Below are 24,407 nucleotides of genomic sequence, written 5' to 3'. Positions count from 1 at the left end.
AAACTGGGAGAAAAATCTGCTTTGTGACCTTACGGGAACTTTATACCTGATTAAGCAGGAATATATATTAAATCTTATCCTTGATCATAGGTACTTGTGCAAAGTAACTGTTTCAAGATTCTTCTTCCTTCACACAAAGTCTAGATATGAAACAAACTTTAGAAAAAATGCTAGGATCTTGCTCAGGGGAAAATTGCTGTAATATACCACAGAAGATGTACTCCAGAAACCTGGTATATCCCTAAAAACTCTCTTTTCATCTTCTGTCTTGTAATCTGTAAGTTGAACATTGCACTTTCTATTTTATTTGGATGTACCAAGAGTATCTTGAGCTTTTATGTGTCTCTTTATTTTATTGATCCTCTCAGTACTCTTAAAAATAATGGGCTTTTAGAATCCCAAAGCAACTAAAATTTATCTTTCTTACTTTCATGCTCATTCCTTTTTAAAACACACACATTTAGTGGATAACCTTTTATATATTCAGAAATCATCAGGCAATTGTTAACACCAAAAAAACCCAGTCCTATGTAATTATTCTTTTAGAGAAAGGGCACATACATGGTTACACACTCCCTGCTGTTTGCCTACTACCAGGCTATCATTAAATATATTTCTTATATCTTTGTTGGCATAACTCTATGAGATAGTCGTGTATGTTCTCCCTGTGCTGGTGAATTAAAAGTCCACTTTCAGTGAGTAAGATTAATTATCCATTTAACCAAACCTAGATTCTTTCTGTTATTGGGGCAGGAAAGAGTGGAGAGTGGGATGCTGAAAAGATGCAGGTGGGAAAAGAAAGGGGCAGAGTGCCAGCTAGGCTGCAGTATTCAGTTACATGTGAAATGATTTGTAATTCTGAGTAATCACTTAGGACAAGCCCTTGCACCATTTTATCTATACATGACTCTAGGCCAAAGTCAATACTCATAGTAAAATAATGAGATGAAGCTAACTGAGCCCCTTTATTAATGCTCCAAGGAGCAAATCCGATGCTTAAGCTTCTCCCATGGAAAGTATCCACTTCTTCCTAAAATGAACGAGTAGGTCATGATGGCCAGTAGTAACTAGGATTCTTACCTCCAAAAAAACATGGAAAATTTCCTTTCTTATTTGTGCACCATGTTGTGCTTTGCCCAGCTGCACATGAAGCCATATAAATTTTGCATTATGGGTTGACTCATTAGAGAAATCTTTCTCTCTTTCTTAATCATTTTCCCTGACTTGGAGAGATGGAAAAGAAAACCCACACAATGAAAGTCCAATAAACCAGAAGGAAAAAAACAGTACGCAGTTTCAAATGTATGGTTTTATTCTTACTACTGTCAACAATATGAAGAAATTCAACTACCCAAGGAGCTCCTTGGCAAGGAGTGTTTTCCCTTACAGTTGTTTTAGTTGCCTTTTTTTTTTTTTTTTTTTTTAAGTGTAGTGCTCTGGTGTTGGCCAAGTCTTAATTTTTCATGGGAGCCACGAGCAGGTGGAGCCTGGAGCCATGTGGTATGGCCAAGACTCTAATGTTATTTAAAACCATCTCATGTCATTATAGTGGGGCAGGGGACAGGGAATCTTGCTTCAGAAAGGAAGGGTGTCTCTTTCCAGTGGAGCAAGAGTGGCAGACAGAGTAGTGGAGCACTGCTGATCCTGACCAGAGGGAGCAGTTTGTGATTGATTGGGTTAGGCTCCATGCTCTCTTTTTTCAACACTTTTGTTACTAATATTGTTGCTGTTACTGTTTGTTCTCTTATCTCATTTTTTTTTCCCCAGTGAGTTGCTCTTTTGTGTCCCCAGTTATCTCTCAGTGAACCACCTGTGGGGGAGGAAAAACAAGTCAACAGCATGTGGTTTTGGAGACTTGGGGCAGGGGGCACTAAATTGCAGAGTGTGACTCCTAAACCATATCACTCTGGTTTCATTCCTCTGCGGTTGTTCATGATGAATCCTACTCATCAAGTGATCTCTTGCCCTGGAACATCCAGTTGTTTATCCAGAGTTTTGTTACTTGAGATTCTCCCATTCTGCTGCAGCTTTCTGTGTAGTCTTTAGTGTTTCACATCCTGATAAATCTCCAATTTTACAGCAACAGGCTTTGGAAAATCCCAGTTTCAACATATATTAGCACACGTGAAGTGTTATGTGATTGTTTCATAAATATAACAGGGCCACAAAATTTTGCACAATTGTATTACATAAATCAGTCTTTGAGTAGGATACTGGATTTTAGTCCCTTTAAGCATTTTTATAAGTCACCATAGGAGAATCAGTGGACTAAATTCTTTGGGATTTAAATCAAGCAGATCTGAAAATCTTGCTTGTTTTTAGGGACAAGAAGCAGTGTAACACAAGCTGATGCAAGATCAACTTACAGATGCAAGATGGCATTCCAGATTCAAACACAAAACTGCCACAACAGCACAACACTTTGAGCTTCACAAACCCAGATGAATCTAAAGCTTTTAGAAATGTTTCAAGTATCCTAATTAAAAGCAAATATCTGATTTCTCACAGTATGTCAACAATTTTGAATAAGAGACTGAAACTCATGATAAGCCTCAGATTACTCCTTCCATTCCTAAAAAAGGAAAGGTTACAATTAGAAACCATAAATTTTGAATGAAACTGCTTGTCCAGGAGGAGTCTCGCAATTTGGAAGGATAAATAAATTTTATTTTTAAAAATACTGGTTTTAACTAATAAGTATTTCTCAAAAGTCTAGGCTCTTTAGCAAAAATTAATTATTTTGTGAAAGGAATGTTTCCTGTTCATTTCATCATTGTTACATTTCACTGTTATTTCTTTTTATTTTCATTTAAAACATTTTGTTCAATCAATTAAAAGTCTTGACATGATGGTTATCTTTGAATACTGTGTAATATAGTAGGTTTGATGCACAGGCATTAATTGTATTTACAGACCAAACCCAAATTAGTTAAAATTATGTAAGCAAAGCTTTTGATTTGCAAAAATAATTAAATAACTTACTGTTCTGTACCAAGTTGTTCTAGCCATGCCCCAGCTATGAATATAACCATTTGTATCAGCTTTTCTGGATGATCCTCCTTGCAATATTATGTTTCCCCATGGTGGCTGAACATAACCCAGTGTGTGTCCAGCTGGTCTAGAAAGCCAATGGCATCCTGGTCTGTATCAGAAAGGGTGTGGCCAGCAGGAGCAGGGCAGTGATTGTCCCTGTGTACTTGGCACTGGTGAGGTCACACCTTGAATCTTCAGTTTTGGGCCCCTCAATTCAGGATGGGCATTGAGATGCTGCAGTTCACAGGAGGGCCACGGAGCTGGTGCAGGGTCTGGAGCACAAGTCTGATGAGGAGCAGCTGAGGGAGCTGGGGTTATTTAGCCTGGAGAAAAGGAGGCTCGGGGGAGAACTTATTGCTCTCTACAACTGCATGAAAGGAGGCTGACAAGCTGAAATGGCCTCAGATTACACCAGGGGAAGTTTAGATTGGCTGTTATACAAAATTTATTCATCTAAAGTGTGGTTAGGCATTGGAACAGGCAGCCCAGGGACATGCTGGAATCACCACCCCTGGAAGTGTTCAAAAGACATGTGGATATGGCACTGGTTTAGTGGTGAACACGATGGTGCTGGATTAGCAGTTGCTCTCAATGGTCATAGAGGTCTTTGCCAACCTTCACAATTCTATGATTCTGTTATTCCTGCATCTCACATGGCACTGGAGAGGACCATATTTCTGTTCAGCACCATCAGTGATTTTTGATCTAGACTCCTGTAGAATCATGATCTGTGCTGAAGAAGCCATTTTGTAAAGGATTTTAAAATATACACAGATTAGAGAGGACCCAGTAAATCCAAGAGCAACAACCAATTCCATAATTTGAATCTGAGAAAGGGAGGTAAAGAATTCTGACAGATGCAACTTGTTCTGTAATTTAGCAATAGTCTTCTGTAATTTAGCAATAGTCTACTACAAGTCAAATGCATGCTTAATTAATTGGAAGCAAAAATTAATCTGCACTGTTTTTTTGTGTCATTGCATATTATGTACGATTTTCATAATGTTATTTCATAGTGCAATAGTTTGGAAAAAAGAGTAGTGTGGACTGTTCTGACAAATCTGATATACTCAGTAAATACACTGCAACTTCAGGAAACAAACAAGCATTGTCTAAAACTTACCTATATTTTCCTTATCTTGTTAATAGGAAGAAAACATGAAACCAGAGCAGAACAATATGCTTTGTGTAAGTTGGAGAGAACCAGGTTTACAGGAAAGAAGCACACATATATCACAAAAATTTATCACATATTTTAAAAGGAAGCTAAAAAAACCCATAAAAATAAACTGTGAAGTCTTGCATGACTTGCAGGAGAAACCACAATCTTTTGACTGAGTTGTCTCCCAAAAAGGAAGTAGTGCTTGATAAGACTTTATAAAGATGAAGTTTTTAGGTCTTTTTACACAGGTAAAACACTAAAAATCAGATAAAAAGTTTGCACTTTAGACATGGCAAATATACTTTTACTTTGAAACCAGAAATTTACCAGCAAAATGTCTTTCTATTTTGGGAAACCTTTCTTTTCCCAAGTGTGAAACACATAATTCCCTGGATGTCTTCTATTGAGAAAGAAATGAGTAATGTGATTATTGGTATCTCTGGGGAGGAGTTAGTAATAAAATGCTGTCCTTAAATATTTTATATCATAAACTAAAATGACTGTTTAATTGAATAGAAAATTACAGTTAACTTCTGGAAGCTATTGATATAGACCTGGCTTTAAAAAGCCTATTTGCAAAAGGCCTACTAGCCATGAAGGGGAGCACTGTATAATCCTTCAACAAATGGGTTAAAACCCACAGAATGGCATAATCCAGGGCCTAAAAATTCATCTCTCAATTTCATCTTCTTCCTGGTAAAAAACTAAGAAACAGAACTGTCTTGGTGTGAAAACATCTATGTGGGGCAAATGCATCTAGGTCATGCAGAAAACAGTATGTTGCCATAGCTATCATTAGTGTAATACACTTCACAGCAAGTCCTACTGTGAGCTAAATTCAGGCCCAGTGGGTGCTGCACTATTGACTTCAATGAAGCTGCACCTGCTTATGCCCTATCTGAATCGGGCCTCGTGTCTACAATAAGAATAGTATTTCAATCACTGCCATTCACTGAACACTATTTCAACAGCCTCTCTGCGTGAATTCCTGCTATAGAGTATCTGATGTGCAGTAGCTGGCTATTCTGTCCCACCCTGTTTGCCCTCGCCTCCATCATTCCTCAGAGCACACCTCTTTTGGGCAGAGAGACACAAAGTTTGGTTGCTTCTAAATAGTGCCAAAGGTACACATTGCCATTATTCAGTGTATAGTATCTATTTGTCAAAATGTTGTCAAGTAGTTCATAATCTTAGCTTTGAGGGAAAAACCTGTTGCATACATATTTCTCTGTAAAATTTTTAATTGCTAGAGTTCATTAGAAGCATTAAATGTTTTTCTAGCTAAGAACAATTAAATGGCATTTAAAGATATCACCACCTGAGAACTAGGCTGTGACTGTGACTAATGGATGTTTCTCTATTTGCTCGGTAAATCATCCCTCCACTGACACGTTCCTCTCGTTATATTTGATACATTTCTGAGTATTTCCTTCTTCCTGGTTGTACTTTCTAACTTGTCTCTCAGTCTCTCTCTGGTCCTGCTTCATCTTACTCTGTACCTCATCTCCACTTCTGAATGTGCTTTTTCATCTTGCCCTTCAAGACCTTATAGCGGATTTTTTTTCCTGTTGTCTTAGAGCTATGAAAGAAAATCTTTATCAAAACAAGTTTTTATTTCATTTTGAACTGGCTTCCTTAAAATAGTGGCAGAACATAGGCACATGTAAGGGAAAATTGCAGAATCCCCTTTCTAAACACTTATGTGGAAAGTTCCAATACTTCCTGATGGGCATAAGATTGTCCCAGAGGAGAAGGACAGCAAGAACATGGACCATGACTATACAAATCCTCGAGTTTACTGCCACCATGGTGCCACATGCTAAATTCTGTGTTCCTTCTTCCTGAGAGGGGAGGAAGACTTCAGCTCCTTCAGGCTGATTAACCCTGCAGTCTCCTTTACCTGGCACAACAGTTGTAGTAACATTTGCCAAATGTGTGGAATCCAATCCAGCGTAGCAGAGATGGAGAAAAGAACAGGAGGGAGCAGATGAGTTGCAGCCTGCACGAAACTTCCAGGATCAGACTTTGTTTCAACATGCAGGAAAAGGACAATTTGTGTCTGAGAAAGACTCTAAACTTTGTTCTTCTGCTTCCCAGGTAAATGCCATAGTTAGCATTGAGAAGACAGAAATCTTTTTCTCTTCCATGCCACACAGGTCTTAAAAGGTAAGCGTAAGTTAGCTTCCTGAATTCACATGTGTGATTTTTGGAAACTACACTTTTCTGCATCTGAAAAACAAGAAAAGTATTGATTCTTCTGTAGGGATTTTTAATTAAGTTTTTAATGATTTTTAAATACTTTTAGGAGCCTTCTGCCATTTTTAGGAAAAGTTTGTAGAGCTCTCGTGCCAGAGGATTACTCCTTTTCTGGAAGCTGCACAGATTCTCTCTCAGCTACTAACCTCTGAAACCTGGTCTTTTAACTGGGTTAAAAGCATTTGTAGTACAGCATATGAAGAACAAATACAATGACCTTGAGACTTTCAGCTGTGAAGTCCCCTTGCAGGTGCATGTCTCAGCTATGTCTTTTTGGGAAGTATTTTGTTTCCATAAAGCTGAAATCTAAAAAAATTGAAAAGTGTTTGAAAGGAAACCTAAGCCAGTTCTTGATGGCAGTTTAGTTGCTGACAGTCAGGTGAACTTCTGTAAAAATTGTACATTGAAGGTTATCAGCTAAAGACTGGTTGTCAGAGGCTGTCATCATAGTATGACATCACAGTAATTCTGAGTCTTACACTGGATTTTCTTTTTCTGAACAATTTGTCTCCTACAGCAGAATACTGCTGCATTGCAAGTTATGGGAGGAAAATATAATTCAGTGGATTGCTTTCTTGTGAGGCTATAACCTTAAAGGAAATGTAACTAAAAGCTGCAGGATCTTTCAGATACGATTACTTGTGTAAGTCTGACAGTTCTAATGTTACTCAGTAGACATTCTGAATTTGAAATATTCAGGGATATGGTTATTTATATTTTAAGCTAGTTTATCTCTGCATGGTCACCTTGGCAACAAAGAAGGAAGGAAAGAATGCATAAAAAGACTCTGCTTCTCAATAAATGTTTATCATGCAATTGCTTGCATTTACAACTTGGTACAACACTTTGCTAAATCCAGACTGGGAGGCAATGATGTTTAAGTTAGCTGCAAATATACAAAGCATCCTACTGAATATTATTTCTTATATGAGCAATGAAAGAAATAGCACAACAGAAACATCAAAATGAGCACAATATATTGAGCACAAAATGTCCATAACTTGACAGTATTACATAAAACCATAGAATTATCAAGGTTGGAAAAGACATTCAAAGATCATGGTTGGTTAAGTCCAAGCATCAGCCAGCACTAACTACCACTGTAACCCCTAAACCACTAACCATCACCCATTGGCAGATCCAGAAACCTCTAAAACGCCTCCAGGGATGGTGACTCCACCTCCCTGGGCAGCCTATTACGAAATCTGACCACATCAACAGGGAAATTGTTTTCTAATATCTAGTCTGAATCTTCTATCTCAAAGCCATTTTTTCTGGTCCTCTCACTGCAGGCATGACAGAAAAGACTGGGCCCATTTTGCTAGAACTTCCTCTCTGATAGTTGTAAAGAGCGATGAAATCTCCCCTGAGCCTCCTCGAGACTAAACAATCCCAGCTCTCTCAGCTGTTCCTCAAAAGACAAGTTCCCTAGACCTCTCAGAACCTTGCTGCCCTTCACTGGACACACTCCAGTACTTCAATGCCCTTTTTAAAGTGAGGGGCCCAAAACTGAATGTGGTACTTGAGGTGTGGCCTCACCAGCGCTGATGCAGAGGGATTGTCACTTCCCCGGTCCTGCTGGCCACACGATTGCTGACACAGGCCAAGATGTCACAGGCCTTTTTGGTCACCTGGGCACGCACTGGCTCACACTGGGCCTGCTGTTGACCAGCGCCCCCAGGCCCTTTTCTGCTGGACAGCCACTCTTGTCCCAGCCTGTAGCACTGCCTGGGACTGCTGCGACCCAAATGCAGGACCTGGCACTTGGCCTTAGTGAACCTCATGCTTTGTCCAGATCCCTCTGTAGAGCATTCCTTCCCTCGAGAGATCAACACTCCCACCCATCTTAGTATCACTGTAAATCTACTGAGGGTGCCTTCAACCCCTACATCCAGGTCATCAATAAAGATGTTAAACAGGACTGGATCCAATTAAAATTCTGTAGTAAAAAACTATACTACAAATTTTAAGTCTCAATAAAGTTGTCTACTAGGTATTACAGACAAAAGTTTTGCAATATTTGGATATTTGCTTTTATTTTCAGTACTGGGACTTTTCTCACTTAAAAGAAATTACTAATGGTAGTCTGGAAACTATTAACTTTGAAAGGAACAGTTTAAGATGTTTGATCCTCCTTTGATGAAGTGTGAACACTAGACCTCTTTACAGAGGTGTAATGGTGATTCTTCTCTGAAGGGAGGGAAGGGAGGGAGTGAGAAGGGAATGAGCCTCTGTAACTTTAAGACAAATTATTTCCAGTCATCAGTTTAATTAGCTGTTAGTAAATATTACTCTTTATGTTTCCATGTTACATTAAAGTTGTCAATACTGTACAATCTTTGTCAAAAATATCAGATGTGAATCTCAGTGTTATTCAATGGACATACATTTTCCTTTAGTAAAACACACCAGAAATAGATACAAACATCCAGAGGAGGCCTAGTGCACATACAGAGTACTAGTACCAGATCATTCCAGAAAACAAACAGAACCCAAAGCCATACCTTCAGAGCGAGTTCTTGTGGAGGAAGGTTTCAAATCATGCAGGTTGTGATGAGTTTGATCCAGCACTTGGAGTTCTAGGGCTGATATTAGCATATCAAAATATAGCCTGTCAATTTAATCTCTAAAAGTTTATATTCCATATAGAAAAGACAAAGGGAAAAAGAGAATCAAGACTGGCAAAGTGACTTTCTTAGACTACACAAGACGTTAATGATAGAGTATGTAATATAACACAAGTCTTCTGCTTTCTGTGTTAGTCACTCATTAGCTCTTTCATGCAGTCCAATATCCTATATTACAGCCTATGACAAACATTATGGATCAGTTTAGGAAGAATTTTCTTTCACCTTGATCAATTTCTTTTCTATTTTAATATGTGGAGATATGGAGAATCAGATCCAGAGATTTGAATTGAAAATGAATGCAGAATTGGGACAACTCCACATTCCTCAAGTTTCTCTCATGCTAATAAAATCTAGTTCTAAATTTTCAATAAAATTTTAGGTTGCTTTAAAATGCAAGGATATTTATTTCATTTATATTCTCTTACTAGTCCTAGCAGGAGTGAAATGAGTGATGGACAGTGATGCTAAAAATTCTTCTGGTGGAATAATTATCTCTTTTTTTTTGTCATATACCAGTTCATGAAGCATACATCCTTTTCTGTCAGTGTTTTGGGTATCAAATTTAAAAGCTAAAATTTGCTCTGCATATGAAAGGTCCATCTGAGGCATTCTTGAGCTGAATTTTGTTCTGTAGCATTACCCAATGACAAAGTCACTTTTTTTAACTTGTAGATAAAAAAATCTGTGAATCATCATTTCCAGTGGAGCTGGGTACACAAGTTTCCCAGGCTTTAAACTTATGGAATCAGACTTTGCCTGCAGAATTCTGTTGAGCTAGTATATTAATGCTGTTATGTCTTGACGTGGAAATTTTGTATATGTTTTTTATACACAGATATATATACACACACATTTATGCAAACATATTACACACATGATATACGTTATTTTTGATTAATTGCCTACTGGATCTATTTGAAAATACAGAAGAAAATCCAGTGGGTTTTTTCTGTATACATACCAGACATACTATTTTAATTTTAGTCATGTGGATTCTGAAGAGAAATGTGCTTCTAGGTTTACCCTAGCCTCTCTCTGGTGACAAATAATATAAACTCCCAAATGTGTTTTGACCTTCATAGGCTAAAGGCCAAACCTTCAAAGAAGGGCTTCTAAAAGTCTTCCAAAGGAGGCAGTTTACCACAGTGCCACAACTCATCGTTCAGGTCCGTTTGAACACCTTTGACAGCAGATGATAGCTAAACAAAACCAGAATATGAAAAAGATCCCTGTAAAAGATCCTTTTAGGCTACTCTTTTAAGAAAAATAAAGGAAATGCTGTAAAATAACTTCCTTCACACAATCAGATCAAGTTAATCGGTATAAATTTAGAAATTCCATCTTTGATTCAGCCTGCTCCCCTTCCCCCAAAAAACAACACCAGGACAAAGTAATCAGTGGTGCTTCTATTTGTGAAGCTTAGTAACGCTGGAGAAATTCCAAGTGCAGTCACATAATGTGTGTTTTTCAGTCACAGTACAAAGGGGCAAAACTGATGGCAGAAGACACAAAAGCACCATCTATTCCTTAGGGTTCTGCCTCTGAATTAACTGTAAGGTGAGGTTTTTTTTCTATCACTGTGGGATGAATGGACTAAACTCACATTATTCACTAATTTTATTCTAATTGGGCCTGGAAGTGAGAAGCTTAAATATGATGAGGTGCTAACAATTAAGGTGCTAATACTAGGGGTACCCTCAAGAATTTACAGTATACAGATAAATATGTGCCTGGAATGGACTTTGTAAATCATCTAGTTCAACCACTTTCTACCAAAAGGTTTGGGTACCAGACACCTATTCAAAAATACATTAAGCTAGGAAAGGGAATCCCATTATGCATCTGAAGAACGAGAAACTAAATGTGACTTCTGAACTACATTTGAACCTCTGAGAGTGAGCTTAATGTCTCAGACACAAAAAAAATATTTACTGGTTTTACTATTATTTGCTAATAACTAAGTTCTGACAAAGGAAAATCAAATGCTTGGCTAGAACTTCCATAAAGTTTTAGAAAGAAAAAGACATATACTAATGAAGAATCATTCTTTTAATACTGTTTTGAAACTGTAGAAAGGGATGCATTACCACTAAGGCAACAATTTCTCATTCTCATATTCATGAAAATTGGATCAGTAACATCTGGAAGTTCTTTTGGTTCTGTCTGATAAGTACCTAATGGTCTCAAGGACTCTAATATTTGTAAAATTGAGTTTGACAGAGAGACATCTTGCAAGAACAGATTTTACAAGGAATTAGATAATTCCTACTGTCAGTTAGAATGGATTTTTTTTCATAATTCTCCAATCTATTTAGTGCCAGAAAAGTTATTGAACTAAAACTATTAGACAATTTTAAATTTGTTAAACCTTAAGAAATCATTCAATAGCACAGTTTTTTACCTTGTTTTAGTTTCCAATTATTTAGAAAAAAAAATTCAAAAACTGGTTTCTTATGCTCTTAGTAACCAAAGCAAATTTTAGCCAATCTTTTGTATGTACCAGGGAGAAACCAGCATAATCTGTAAGCATATTAGGGACTTAAAGGTTTTATTTAGTTAGACATTGAGGTGTGTTTAATTTGAACTTTGCAGCAATCCTGCAGAACATTTTCTTGATGGTGAAAGAAGAATTATAGGGAGGATGAGAACTTGGAGATAAAATAGTGAATGTTTGTATCTGTGTTTGATATTGCACAGTCACCTGTAGAAATGTCTTCTACCTTTATTGAAATTTTATTTCATAACTACGCACCCCAGGTCCACCATCTGTGTTCACAGTTTAAGGATACAAACTTCTTCTAGGCTGGACTGGATTTCAGCCCATTAGAAACTCCATTGTTTTCTAAGTCTCAGTGTTAGGTCTTACCTGCTGCATCTGCCAGAAACAATTAGAAGAAAACTTGGCCATTTTCAAATGACAAAACTGCCTACTTAGTAGTGGGAGTGTTCTTAAGTTCTGCTATGGAAGTTCAGGAACAGTGCTCTGACACCTGAGACCATTGCAAAAGCCAGCTTGAGATTTCTGTTGGACATTTAAAAGCTTTGGGCTAGCAGGTCATTAAGAGATTGTTTGGAAAAGAGGTGATTTGCACACAGCCAAATGAAGTGAACATCCTGTTCATTGCTTGCAACTATTAAAATGAACTTTTGTCCCTCCATCTATGCCAATTTTCTCAAAGGAGCAAGGACTCTTATGTGTATAACAACCACTGGTTTATTTTTAAAATGCAAGCAGGAAATGTAAACAGAATCCTAGGCTTACTGTTAAGCTGCAGCCCTAGTTTATTGGCTGAGGAATCAGTCCTGAAGGATGCTGAACCTTCTGGCGCTAGTCCAGACCAGCACTTCAGCACATGTCAACTTTAACACAAGGGGCCTAGTCCTATGATTAGAGTTAAGCATGTGTTTATGTGCTTTCCTGGCCTTCAGCCAGGGTGCTCAGCACATTTCAGGATCATGTTTTCAAAAAGACGTGGAAGTATCTGAACTTCAAAGTGAAGTGTGACCTATTGATCTTAAACCACTTTCCACACATGCTAGATAGTAATACAGACTAGCCAGCTCAGGCCATATCCTCCTCACACCTTCCTTTGTCTCATGTGCTCAAGAGAAAGAAACATGATTAAACATACTGCAGTTTTTCTGCCCACATTGCATGTCTTGACTCTCATGAAATATCATTCAGAATAAAAATGTGGTGATCAGGTGTGATGACCCACCATTAAGGGGAAAGAAGCACTCACATCAGGCTAAACTCTGGTTTCTCTGAAACCTTTGTGGTGAAATCTTCAGGTTTGAGCACAGACAGAGTGCTATGACCTGTCAGTCCTCCTACACTGAAGGTTGCTTTGAATGTCAGAGTTCAGGTTTGTAGATCATAATGGATTGGTTTTTTTTGCTAGATCAGTGGAATACTGTATCAGCGGAATACTGCACTACTGTATGATTAATACTGGTTTATTACAAAATGTAAGAGGCACTTTCAGGATCAGAAGGAAGGATAAGTCCTAGCATCTGAAAGCAAAACAATAGTACTTAAGGTCAATTCTTACAATTTTCCAGGGGTTTGGTGCAGGAATGTATTCCATTTTCCAGCAAGTATTCATTTTAGGATACAGCTTTTCAAGACCAGTTTTCTGAGTCTGCTTACCTTTCAATGTATTCGAGATACAGACAGAATATAACAATAGGTTATATAGGATAACAATAGGATAGCTTATCTGAATATTGGCTTTGATTTAATCTCTTAAGCCTGGTTTTAGTTTTACCTGGAGCCCACTATACTAAGAAACACAGTTGTCATGGTTTTCCTCCAGTTCTACTTTCCCTCTGAAGGCATTCCTAAACCCAACACTGGTATTACATTCAACAGCTAAATAACTTCCAACAATAAAAGTGGCAAGAACAGCATTTCCAGACATAGACATTCATTTCTTAATACACATTGCCACCTGGGGAAACCTGAAGATACAGTATTTGCAATGAAATTTAACATGCTAACTTGAAAATTCATAGTAGTTTCTAAAGTTTATAACACATGCTAGCTGCAAGACATCCTTGATGTATAATAGTACTGAATTTCTTAATATTTAAATTTTTTACAGAAAGGAAATTGTGAACTTCTTAACTTAATGAAGGTAGTAAACATAATGAACAGCAGGTAAATTAACTGAGCTAATTAGAAGAAAAACATTACAAATTTGTTTTGCATTTATTTACTAACTCATTTGTAGGTATATCTGTATTTATAACAAACAGACAAATTCATCTCTGTTAGCCACATGGAAATATTTAAGGACCTCTAAAATATAAATCTTTATTTGAGGAAAATATTCCAACACTGTTGACAAAATATTCCAACACTGAGTTTGAGCAAGTAGCTCTGTAAATTGCTGTGAGATCCTTATGTCAGAAAAGGCTACTGAAAATTAAAGAGCTGCTGACACCTCATGGCAAACTTTAAAAACCATTCTCAGCTCACATCTCTACTATTCTATCATTTTCTCTATATTTGTTTAAAAAACATGTATTGGTTTAATGGTTTTGCAGTAGCATATGGGTCAAAATAAATTTGATAACAGTTCCAAGGAAACATTTTTTATTTAGTTTAGTAAAAGAAGCTCCAGTAGAAAGAAACTCTTAAGAAGAGTACAGATAAAAGGCTGGCTATTCCATCAATTGATCTACACCAGTCATTAACAGAGAGGTGCTGCTGGTTCAATACATACTTATGTTCCCTTCAGTATTATAATCCTCTCATTTGGGAGTTATCTCAGCTGTTTCAAATCACACAAAGCTGACATTCCATGTAAAAAGTTGTCAGCAAGTTACACTTTTTAATGGTTCAAAGCTGTTGAAAAGTTTCAAAGCTGTGGAACACAAAACAAAAAGGTATTTTTGCAATGCTTCTGATGTTTTCTCTCCTCCTACACCACACCTTTTTTTTTTTTTGTGCAGTGTAGTAGCTTGTGTTCCCTCAGATGATATTTCCTGACAGAGACACCTTTCAATCTGCCAAGGGCTAAATGCATGCTGGAACGTAAGACAAAAATTTAAAACAAGGGAAAAAAACATCCCAAAGAAGAAATTTAAATGCTGGAAAAGTAATTCCTCCAGCTCAAACAGCAGCTGAGAGTTTAAATTTGCCATTTTTCAAAACAAAATTTTCAACAATCAGTCTGGGAGGCATAAAATGATTGCTGAATAATTCCAGAAATTAATTATTTTCTTTCTTCAATAACACATACCTGAGAAGTCAGCAGATATCCCTGTGGTTGATTGGGATTTCTACACCTGCAAAAGCATTATGACCAGTCAGATCTGTAATGGCTATAAAAATGCACTCTGCACCACCAAGCCAACACCTGTTTTACCCTTACCATGCGTACAGCTGCAGGTATGAGCTGTTTAAGGTAACTATAGGGCATTTATTCTTTTCTGTAAAATTCTCTCAGTATTTCCTTATACACTGTATCTTCCTAAGGCTTCTGCCTCTTTGGCAAACTGATTCTGAATGAATCCTACCTGCAAAATTCAGTTAAAAAACATGGAACAAATGCATTAGATGCAACCAAACTTTTGGAAAATAACTGATTTGAAAAAAAAAATTAAGTGGGCTGCTATATACATTTCTTAGTATAAATTAGCTTAGCTTATCCTGACGTAATAAATTGTTGCATCAGGAAAGGCTTCTGAAAAAGAAAGACCTGCTGAGTTCAAATGTATTCCAGATAATTCAGTCTAATTGTAAAATATACATAAATAATATGCATCTACAATGTGTAAAACACAATTTGTACATACTGCATGATAGTCCAGCTTGGGATTTCCTTGGGAGAAATCCAGGAGCTATTAACGTCCTCATGCATGTAATATGAATAAGAGACATCCACGGCAAGGACCATACTATATCAATTCCAAGGGGATCCAGGACTTGATTCAAAGTTCCACAGCACCAATTTTTCTATTTTTTCACCTAAACACATTGAACATCTCCATTCTTTTACAGTAACTCAAGTGGAGTAATCAACAAGGTCAGCTTTCACAAGCCACTAAGGGATTATTCTGTACAGGGAGAGTACTTGCCAATATTGCAGCATTTGGTAGAGTCAGCACAATTTTACAAGTTTAAAAAAATTTCATTTTACTACTAGAATGATGTTAATAATAATAATCATCATCATCATCATCCTCCCTTATTCCTTATTAGTGCTTTACTATGAGAATCTTCATTTGCTCCAGAGAGCTCAACTGTGCATAGTCTTTGACAAGCTTAAATTACTTTCTTACTGGTTAACTGTAGGAGCTGCTTCTGCTCAATAAAATCAGATGCAGAAATTGTTGCCTCTTAGATGTATGTTTAAACTTTGGAGGACTCAACTCTTTACAGAACTACTGCATAAATATTTGATCTCTAAGGTTGTCAAGGTTTGGGGATTTTGTTTTGCTTCTCCACATTAAAGGTATCTCCATTCAAACTTACAAAACTCTCCTCATGGACTTTAGCAACATTTTCTTCCCATATTCAGGAATGCTTTCTCAGGCCATGCATGAGTTGGCTTTTGTTGACAGACTTCACAGGAGATTAAAGCTTAGACCCTAGATAATTGCCATTACCCTTTAATATAATTTTCTATAATTTCTGAGTTAATCTAAAATATCTAGGTCTGTTGGTGGTCCTTACATATACTCTAATTGTAGCTATAATTTAAATAATCAAAGTCCTACATAATTTCCTCCAGTTTTGAATCTGACAAACTATGCCATGTAGGAAAAGCTCCTTTGCAGAGATTGCAGTCTCTGAAGAACAGATGACCTGATTAGCAGCAAAGCCCTAGTGCTCCTTAAATTCACATATGCTGTTGTATGTCCCCGAAGGTATTTCTTACCTGCACTGTATTTCCCAGCTTCAGTAACTTCCTAGCCTGTAGAACACATGAGCTATGGAATTTCCAATTATATCCTACTTATCCTTTAAAAAAAATACACTACTGACCTCCATTAACTTTTACAGGAGTTCATTGTCTTTGGAAGAAAAGTGAAGTAACCACAGCTTTTCAGTACAAGGGTAATAATTTTGCATTGTTTGTCTACCATAAAAGGCACTTACAAAAGAGTTTAAGGTATGCTTGAAATGTGTTATGTGAAAGGGTTTGCCATCTCTTGTTGCTTTCACCATATTAAAGCATTTGCCAGACATTATTAATCCTGGCACTAGGAAGTTAGAGGTAAACCAATGCTTAAACTGTTCCAGTAATGGATACAAGAAGTATATTTCACCTTGCAATCTGAATATTAGAGCACTCTTTGTCTCCTGTGTGTGGTTGTAGAAAACATACTATGGACAAAAACAAAGTTAAATGAAGCAACAAATATACTATTAGCAGAAATCTCGTGTGTACATTGGAGAGAATTAACCCCTTCTTTCCAGACTGTTCCATTTTCTTCACAGGAATTCTGATTACAAAGCAGCAAAAATAGTGCAGAATTACTTCATAATGTTATGAAGGTTTTGCTAAAATACATGTTAATGTCATCCATAGCTTTTAAACATTTTTTCCTAAGCACCACATATTTGCCATTGATATATTAGACACCTGTTGAAATTACTGGTATAAGTTGAATTTTTGATGATATTGTAAAATATCCAACTTGACTGTAAGGATGAAATAATATCCAACATGATTGCAAGGGTTTGACTATATACAAAATAGATATAATTGGTAACCACACTGTCCAGTCAAAACTGCTTGTTTTCATATTACTGAACTCCCACATACAATTTTTGATAGAGATTCAGAACAAAAAAATATTTCCAAGAATTCTTCTATAAATAATCCACAGATCACACTCACTCTCAAAATATTAGAATGAATAATACTATGTACTCAAATAGGCAGCAGTGAGACAGCAGAAGGTTTAGCTGACATTCATTTCTGGAAGTTTGGAACTTCCAAAAGCCATCATTCTACAACGCGTTTCAATTTTAAGTCTCCAGAGTCCCTATTACAAAGTCAAAATTAATAAAAAGAAAATAAAGGAAGCTATAATGTTGTTTTAAAAAACATGTGAAATTTAACACAAAAGCTGTTAAAATAACATTACTGTCCGACATAAACCTAAAAATACAAGGGAATTCCGAACTAGGGCAGATGCAATAACCTTAACGCAACCCCGTTGTGCCTACCAATTGCATACATATGGTATGTAAACTAACCCGCTGTTCTGAGACCCTCTGCTAGAGGACCATATGTGCTGCAGTTGGTAAAGCACAGAGGAGCTGTGTGAAGAGTGCTTTGTCACTGCTTATACTAACTTTCTTCTTGGGTCACATACACACCTTCATTACACCATAACCTGTTTGCTTCCACATTTCTGTTTCTCTCTGACTTTGCATTTATTCTGCTAATTTTAGTTTTATTTGGTTTGATCATTAAGACAATTCTTGTCAATGAGATTTTCCTGCTGAACACTATTTGACAACATAATTGCATTAGTTCTCTCTCTTAATTGTAAGAATTTTCACCTCAATAAGTTTCTTATGTCTTCTAAAAAAATGGCATATATCTTGCTTTGGTCCTGTCATCTCAGTGATAGTCAGTTTCACCCAAATTCAGATGTTTGTTTGGCTCCTCCAAATTTCTTGATAAGTCTGAAAATAAATTTCTATTAAGCAAAAACTCACTCTGGTACATAACAGATTTGAGTTGAAATATTTCACCATATTTCACCAATATTTAACTTTGTACTTTTCACCACTTTGACTACTCTCTAGGTAACAGTGCAGATTAACATCATCCATTTTCTTGTAAGCAGCAATGTAGACATGATGCATGTTTTACTCCATTAAGTATTGATACTTATCATTTATTATTAAAGAGGCTACATTCCTTTTCCCACCATTTTGAATGCCTTTTGAAAATAATTTAATAGGTTTAACATAATACCTTAGAAAGAAACTGTTATTCTCCTGGGACAGTACACATGCCTACAAGTTCGAACCAGCTTAGGAAACAAGTCCAAGTAAAGTATAGCATAAAACAACAAAAAACCCCAAATTAACAAATAATATACGTGAAGTGTGCACATAGTAGAATGCACACAAAACCCACAAATGAACTGTGGGATAGCAGATGGCAGCACATCAAGGTCAAGGTATTTTGATATTTTTGTTATTTTGGTTTACATTATCATATATACAACTCATTAAAAGGAACAGAAAGGGCAAAAAGAGTGCTCTAGAATTCTGTTTTATTATCTAGTTTCCGAAACCCTTCACTGAGTTTCAAGTGCTTATTTGAGCACTCACTGCAGGATGGAGATTGTACAAAGGTGAGTTTGTTTTCCTGTAGTCCCAGGACTTTTCTAGTGCTGGATCAGTCAGGTTGGAAATGGAAGCAGCCTCAGGCACTTTGCTCTAGGCTGCTCTAATTTAAGACAGTTACCAAAGGCCTCTGGGGGCCAATTTATGGGTAAGGTGTCAACTAGAAGTATGAGCTGTACAGCCTCCCCTCATGGAGTGGTGCAGAACTCTTGCAGTGCCTCCATATGAAGGAAGGTTTCCTTTTTCTTGGTGGGATCCTAAATGTTAATCAGGTCTGCATGTGCACACTTCAGGGCAGTAATGGATCTTATCCAACCGTGTCTGGCCAAGAGTGCAACCAGGACATTTCAGTAATCAAAACTAAAAAATGCAATTGTATAAAACAATAGGATTTTTTTAGGACAGTAGAAGGAGATGGAATACATTCTAATCTTTTAGATAGATTTTCATAGTCTTTATTTTGGGAAATAAAAACCACTTTATGCATATTTATGCAACTAACTGTCACACATTCCATAGAAGGCCAACGACAAGCAGGACTTCTCTTGAGCTTCTACAGTAGGATATTGAAAGAAAAGAAAGTTTTCTCTGATTTTACATTACTTTAGATTCCTCCACACACTCTTTTCACTCCAGTCATTCCCCTCTTTTGCTGATATAGTTTCACAGGGGCTATAAAGAGAAGCTTTGGTTCACTTTCCTTGTGAGATTGAAAAGGATGAAGAATTCCTGACCAGGTGCAAGCTGCTAAGATCCCATTGACATAATGTTGAATTGAAGTAAACCCTAAGACAAGGAATAATTTTAAAGAACATATCTTTCATGAAATGCTTGGTTCTTATCCAGATTATCCCTGAAGTAAGTTTGAAATTAATTTACATTCTTTTAAGAATGCCTTTCTACTTTTGAAGGCCCAAAGTAGACTACACCAGCAAAGAATGAATTTTTGGCTTTGGAAGCTAATTCACAGTAAGATTTGAGGGGTTTTAGTTTTGCATGTGCCATTATATGCATGAAGCAGGTAACTACATCTGGGAGCAATAATCTTGTTTGTAATCTTAGGTATGAAGATATGCTAATTATGGATTAGTTTATTAATTTCTTTAAAAATATCCATATCTGATGATAAAGTACTGTAGACAGTAACCTGACAGGCATTATGCTAGACGAGATGCGCTTTTTAGTCAACTTCCTTTTTATTTTCAAACGTTTCTCCTTTCACTCTTGTGGCCTATAGCTGTGCAAGTGGATAAGTGGCTCTTTCAGATCTGATGCCAACATCAGTCTACAAATTGGCAGATGGTGCCATGAGGCGAGGCAGTTAGTTGGCAAGCCCCCCACCCCCTGCCCTGCAACCAATTTAGCTTCTTATGTTGGCATGGATCCTGCCATCCTGAGCCAGTGCCCAAACTAGGCCTTCTAGTGTGTGACTCAATATGCTACTGCTTAGCCCTAGGACAGCTAATCATGTATTCTTTCAAAATTGATGTGAATTAATTAGGCACTGTGGGCAGGGTCTGAAGGGGAGAAAGTGCATGGTCCTACTAAGTAGAGCAAAGCAGAAACGCATTCCCTGGTAAAACAAAATGCCCTCCCCTTCTGCCAGCGGCTAAGCACTGCCATTTATTTACTCCTACATCACCTTTCTGTTGAGCAAGATCAGGTTTGATCTGCTGGGTACTCATTAAGTTGCAACATATTTGTTTTGTTAATTGGCACCAACATTCAGGATTTTTTTTCCCCTGGCAAACATAGATCTTCTTGGCAATTGTGCACCCCAAGAAAAGAAGGAAGTGGAAAGCCCAGTGCCATATAAGTGTAATTAGCTTTAACTGGAGAAACAGAAGCTGGAGTTCAGACAAGCTTGCTGGCTGAGTTATAGGGGAAACTTTACCAGGAAGTGCCGCTGTGTCAGCGGGAAACTACTGTAGCTATGGATACTGGAGATTGCTGAAATATAATTCAGCTACATAAAGGCCTAAGCAAAATGAAACAAATCACTTCCTTTCCAAAACTTTAGATATTAAACTCACAGTGTTAGGCCAAAAACGGAAACCCTTTCAACTGACAGAGTGACAGCCTCATAAATTTCACCACAAAACCTTGCAGTGGGAAGGACTCTCTCCTAGAGCTGGGTTTCTCACCAGGGACCCTGTGTGGACAATGGCATGTTTACTCAGGCATTAGGAGCTGGGATACAGACACTAAGAAGGTTTGACTCTTTCCTAGTGTCTTGGAGTTTCATTCCAACTTGCCAGGAGATGCCATATATACAATGAAAATTCTAGTGGAAAAACAGAAATATTATTTTAAGGCTTTAAATACAGAGAAGGGTCAAAAATAGCCTTTTGGTTCTATATTTTTTTTTGTTAAAATAAACTAATGCTTCATTTGGAATAACCCATTTCATTAACAGCAAAATTATTTTAAAGATTCAGCTGAAAGTTTTTTTTTTTTCTGCTTTGAAGGTTTCAACAATGTTCACCATTGTGTTTACTTTGCTTACAATTAGATTAGAAAGGCAAGTAATGACTCTTGGGCAAGCAGTGCATCTGAAAATCATCAAAAGTTCTTGTATGAGTGTTATAATACTACAACTCTTGTTGTGGGCCTTGTATAAAGCAGTTTCAGGAAGGTGCATAAATATAGTAACAACCACTATGTGATTCTGCTACTCTATTCACTATGGCACCATTTTATTAAGGCATAAAAAACTGCCCTGGAAAATAAAATATTTACCTCTTTTTATTCAGGAAGTGTGCAGGTAAACAAAGCATATTTGCTATTTCTTCTGGTGAAGCTCAAGAAAGGATTTTTCACAACTTAAGCTGACTTCCAGAAAGAAAGATAATGATTTTATATAAATAATAATTAGAAGTACTAGGATTTGTGGGATTTTTTTGTCTCAGGTGGTTTGTTGCTTTTGGGGGTGGAGGAAGGGGGATTGTGAATCCAAAAAAAGGGAAAAAAGGAATTTATAGATGGTAAAGAGGAAACAAGAAATACAGGAAAGTAATGCTGAACTATTTGAATTATTAGCACACTTCTCCTTTTCTTCACTTCTATTCTTTTTTCCTTCCACTGGGAAACAGCCTAATCAGCAATATGAATTTAGTTACTTGCCTATGTATGCCCTCCCTCCTGCAAATCATTCACTGAAAGAGCATGTAAAAACCCCCACTACTCTCCAGAGCAGCAACAAAGTGGGATTAATGACCCATGGGAACTGTTTCTAACATCTTACAAAAAAGAAGAAAAGTCATAGGAGTAATCAAAAGTAAAGGTCTTGGACATGACAAAGAACAGCAGGGAAATTAAAAATACATTCAACAGAAAGCTGAATCCAAAATGTAGAGGTTGTACAGGTACCACACACATAAAGTGAAATAGCAGAAGGTAAACACAAATCTAAGGGGGAGAGTGAAGGCAAAAAAGAGGAAAAATGCTACCATGTAAAGGCATTGAAAAATTCATCATTAGACCTGACACTGAATTTAAGTCTAAATCATACCATGAGAGCACAGCCTAAAGCAAGAGCATACTTCAAGAATCATAATTTTATAATAAAGTACCTAGATGCACAGGTTCAAACAGAGGGAAATAGATTAAAAGTATAAGCATACCTTCTATAAGTAATAAAAATTTCCTCATTATGGAAATTGTCACAGCATATGCTACAGTTGAGAGGGCCATCATACACAGAGTGTCCCCACACTATATCAGAAAGCTTTAACCCACACAGAGCAAGAGCACACCACATCAGAAGGCATCTGCCCATACAGAGTAATATCACCTCACTTCAGAAGGCTGCAAGCATCTGCCCTTCCTGTTCTTCAGCCCAACCTTTCACACCCCTCATGTTCACACATTGCACCTGTGTGCCCACTGCTCCCTTTGGTGGTTGGTCAGTGCCCCTGGGCACTCCCGGGCTCATTGCTGTCAGTGCTGCTCACAGCTGTGCCCACTGGGGATGAGGCTCAGCCCCAGCCCCACTCCCAAACACCACAAACCGTGTGCCTACAGGAAATATTTTTAAAATATTTTACAAAACTAAATGTAAGGTTAGACGTCAAAATAGCTGTACAGTTTTAGACTTGTATGCTTATCAGAGTCAAAAAGTTTCAGCAGTAGTTTTTGAGAGGGTAGAAAAAGAAACTTCTGTTTTTTAGAACATGTCCTATCAAGATATTTATTTTAAAAAATTAGAAAAGATTTTATTCAGACATCATTGAAAAATTATCCTGTGGCATAACCTTGGCCACCCAGTCTTAACAGCTGTTGTTTGTACTGGTGGGAATGACAAAGCTGAACACACACCAGTCATCTGAAACTGCAGCTTTCACTATAGACAGAGTACCATCATCTGCAAAAGAGGACAAACAAAGTGCCATACTTCATCTGTAATGCCGGTTTCAACTGATTAACTAATTTTTAAATCTAGAATCAGAACCTATGTCCTTTTTTTGGTCCTTTATCTCATTGTACATTGAGGTAGGTACTTAGAAATACCTCTAGCACTTTTCAAGCTCTGTAAATTTACACTAACAATATGCCCACAGAAGAACAAATCCAAAGGCAGGTAAAAAAAGCAGTAAATCAGTATTACCTTGTCATGCCAAAACGTCAATGTGCATTAATTAAGAAGATGTTGGGGACCAGATAAACTCTAAGGTGAACCTCACAGGTTTGTACTTAGCTTTAACATACTCGGCATTTGTGGTGATTCATGTAGAATCATCTATCTAGCTCTCACATTCCTGACCTGCGTTTCCAAGCAAGAAGTGAGTTGGTAGATTGATGTGGCAAAAAGATTTTGGCATCTTAGTAGAGGAGAGGAATTAAAAACTATGCACTTGGAAAGCAATAAGCCTGTAAAAAGCAAATATTTAATTCCATCAAGTCCAATATTTTGCAATACATAGTTTTTATTTTCCAACACTGCTCTTCAGCAGAATTACAAGCAAATTAGAGTAAATAAAACAAAAGATTAAGATTTTTCTTCAGTGAGCAGTTATGATTTATGCTTAATTTTATGAATATTTTTTTTTCTGATTATCCATGTCATTCTGAGTTTTTCTTTCTTTGGGAGAATAGTTTTGGAAATGAAAGTCTCCTTTTGTGCACACTGATGACCAAAGCAAAATATATTGCTTCATAATGCCCAAGTGCTTTTGATTGTTTTGCCATTGGTTGTTTTGGTTTGGGATTTTCTTTTCTGATATTATATTGCTTTTAGGAAAGAGAAGGGCATATTCTGTGACTGGTCAAAGAATTGTTCACTTCAAACTAAAGACCATCTGATAATGACAGTTGTGTTGTACTGTGCTTTTATGCTGTGAAGTGTTTTGCAACATAAAACAGAGTTTAAGAGTCTTTTAAATATTTCATTAAAGGAAATATTTTTGGATTTGTACTGAATCTTAACAGCTTTTAAAATATAATTCATAATCCAAAATCATTTTAATGTGTTGGCTGCAAACTAGCAGCCTGATAATAATTTATT

The 24,407-nt window shown here is 37.0% G+C and overlaps 1 long non-coding RNA gene across 2 annotated transcripts; it reads right to left on the bottom strand.

Annotated features, from left to right (window-relative positions):
• Positions 1-12,426: 12,426 nt before the first annotated feature.
• On the bottom strand, positions 12,427-22,733 carry LOC135302982 (uncharacterized). Of its 2 annotated transcripts, none has more exons than XR_010364523.1 (4): positions 22,528-22,733; positions 14,961-15,105; positions 14,829-14,874; positions 12,427-14,613 (listed from the first exon to the last, which is right to left on the bottom strand). It is a non-coding gene; the product is annotated as an uncharacterized LOC135302982 (long non-coding RNA). The 2 variants fall into 2 exon arrangements; XR_010364522.1 differs by having other exon boundaries at positions 12,427-14,450.
• Between the last annotated feature and the right edge of the window lie 1,674 nt (positions 22,734-24,407).

The sequence above is a fragment of the Passer domesticus genome, chromosome 6 (assembly GCF_036417665.1).
Source record: "Passer domesticus isolate bPasDom1 chromosome 6, bPasDom1.hap1, whole genome shotgun sequence".
Classification (NCBI taxonomy): Eukaryota; Metazoa; Chordata; class Aves; order Passeriformes; family Passeridae; genus Passer; species Passer domesticus.
The sequence above is the reverse complement of the archived record's forward strand: the minus strand, read 5'-3'. Positions and strand labels throughout refer to the sequence as shown.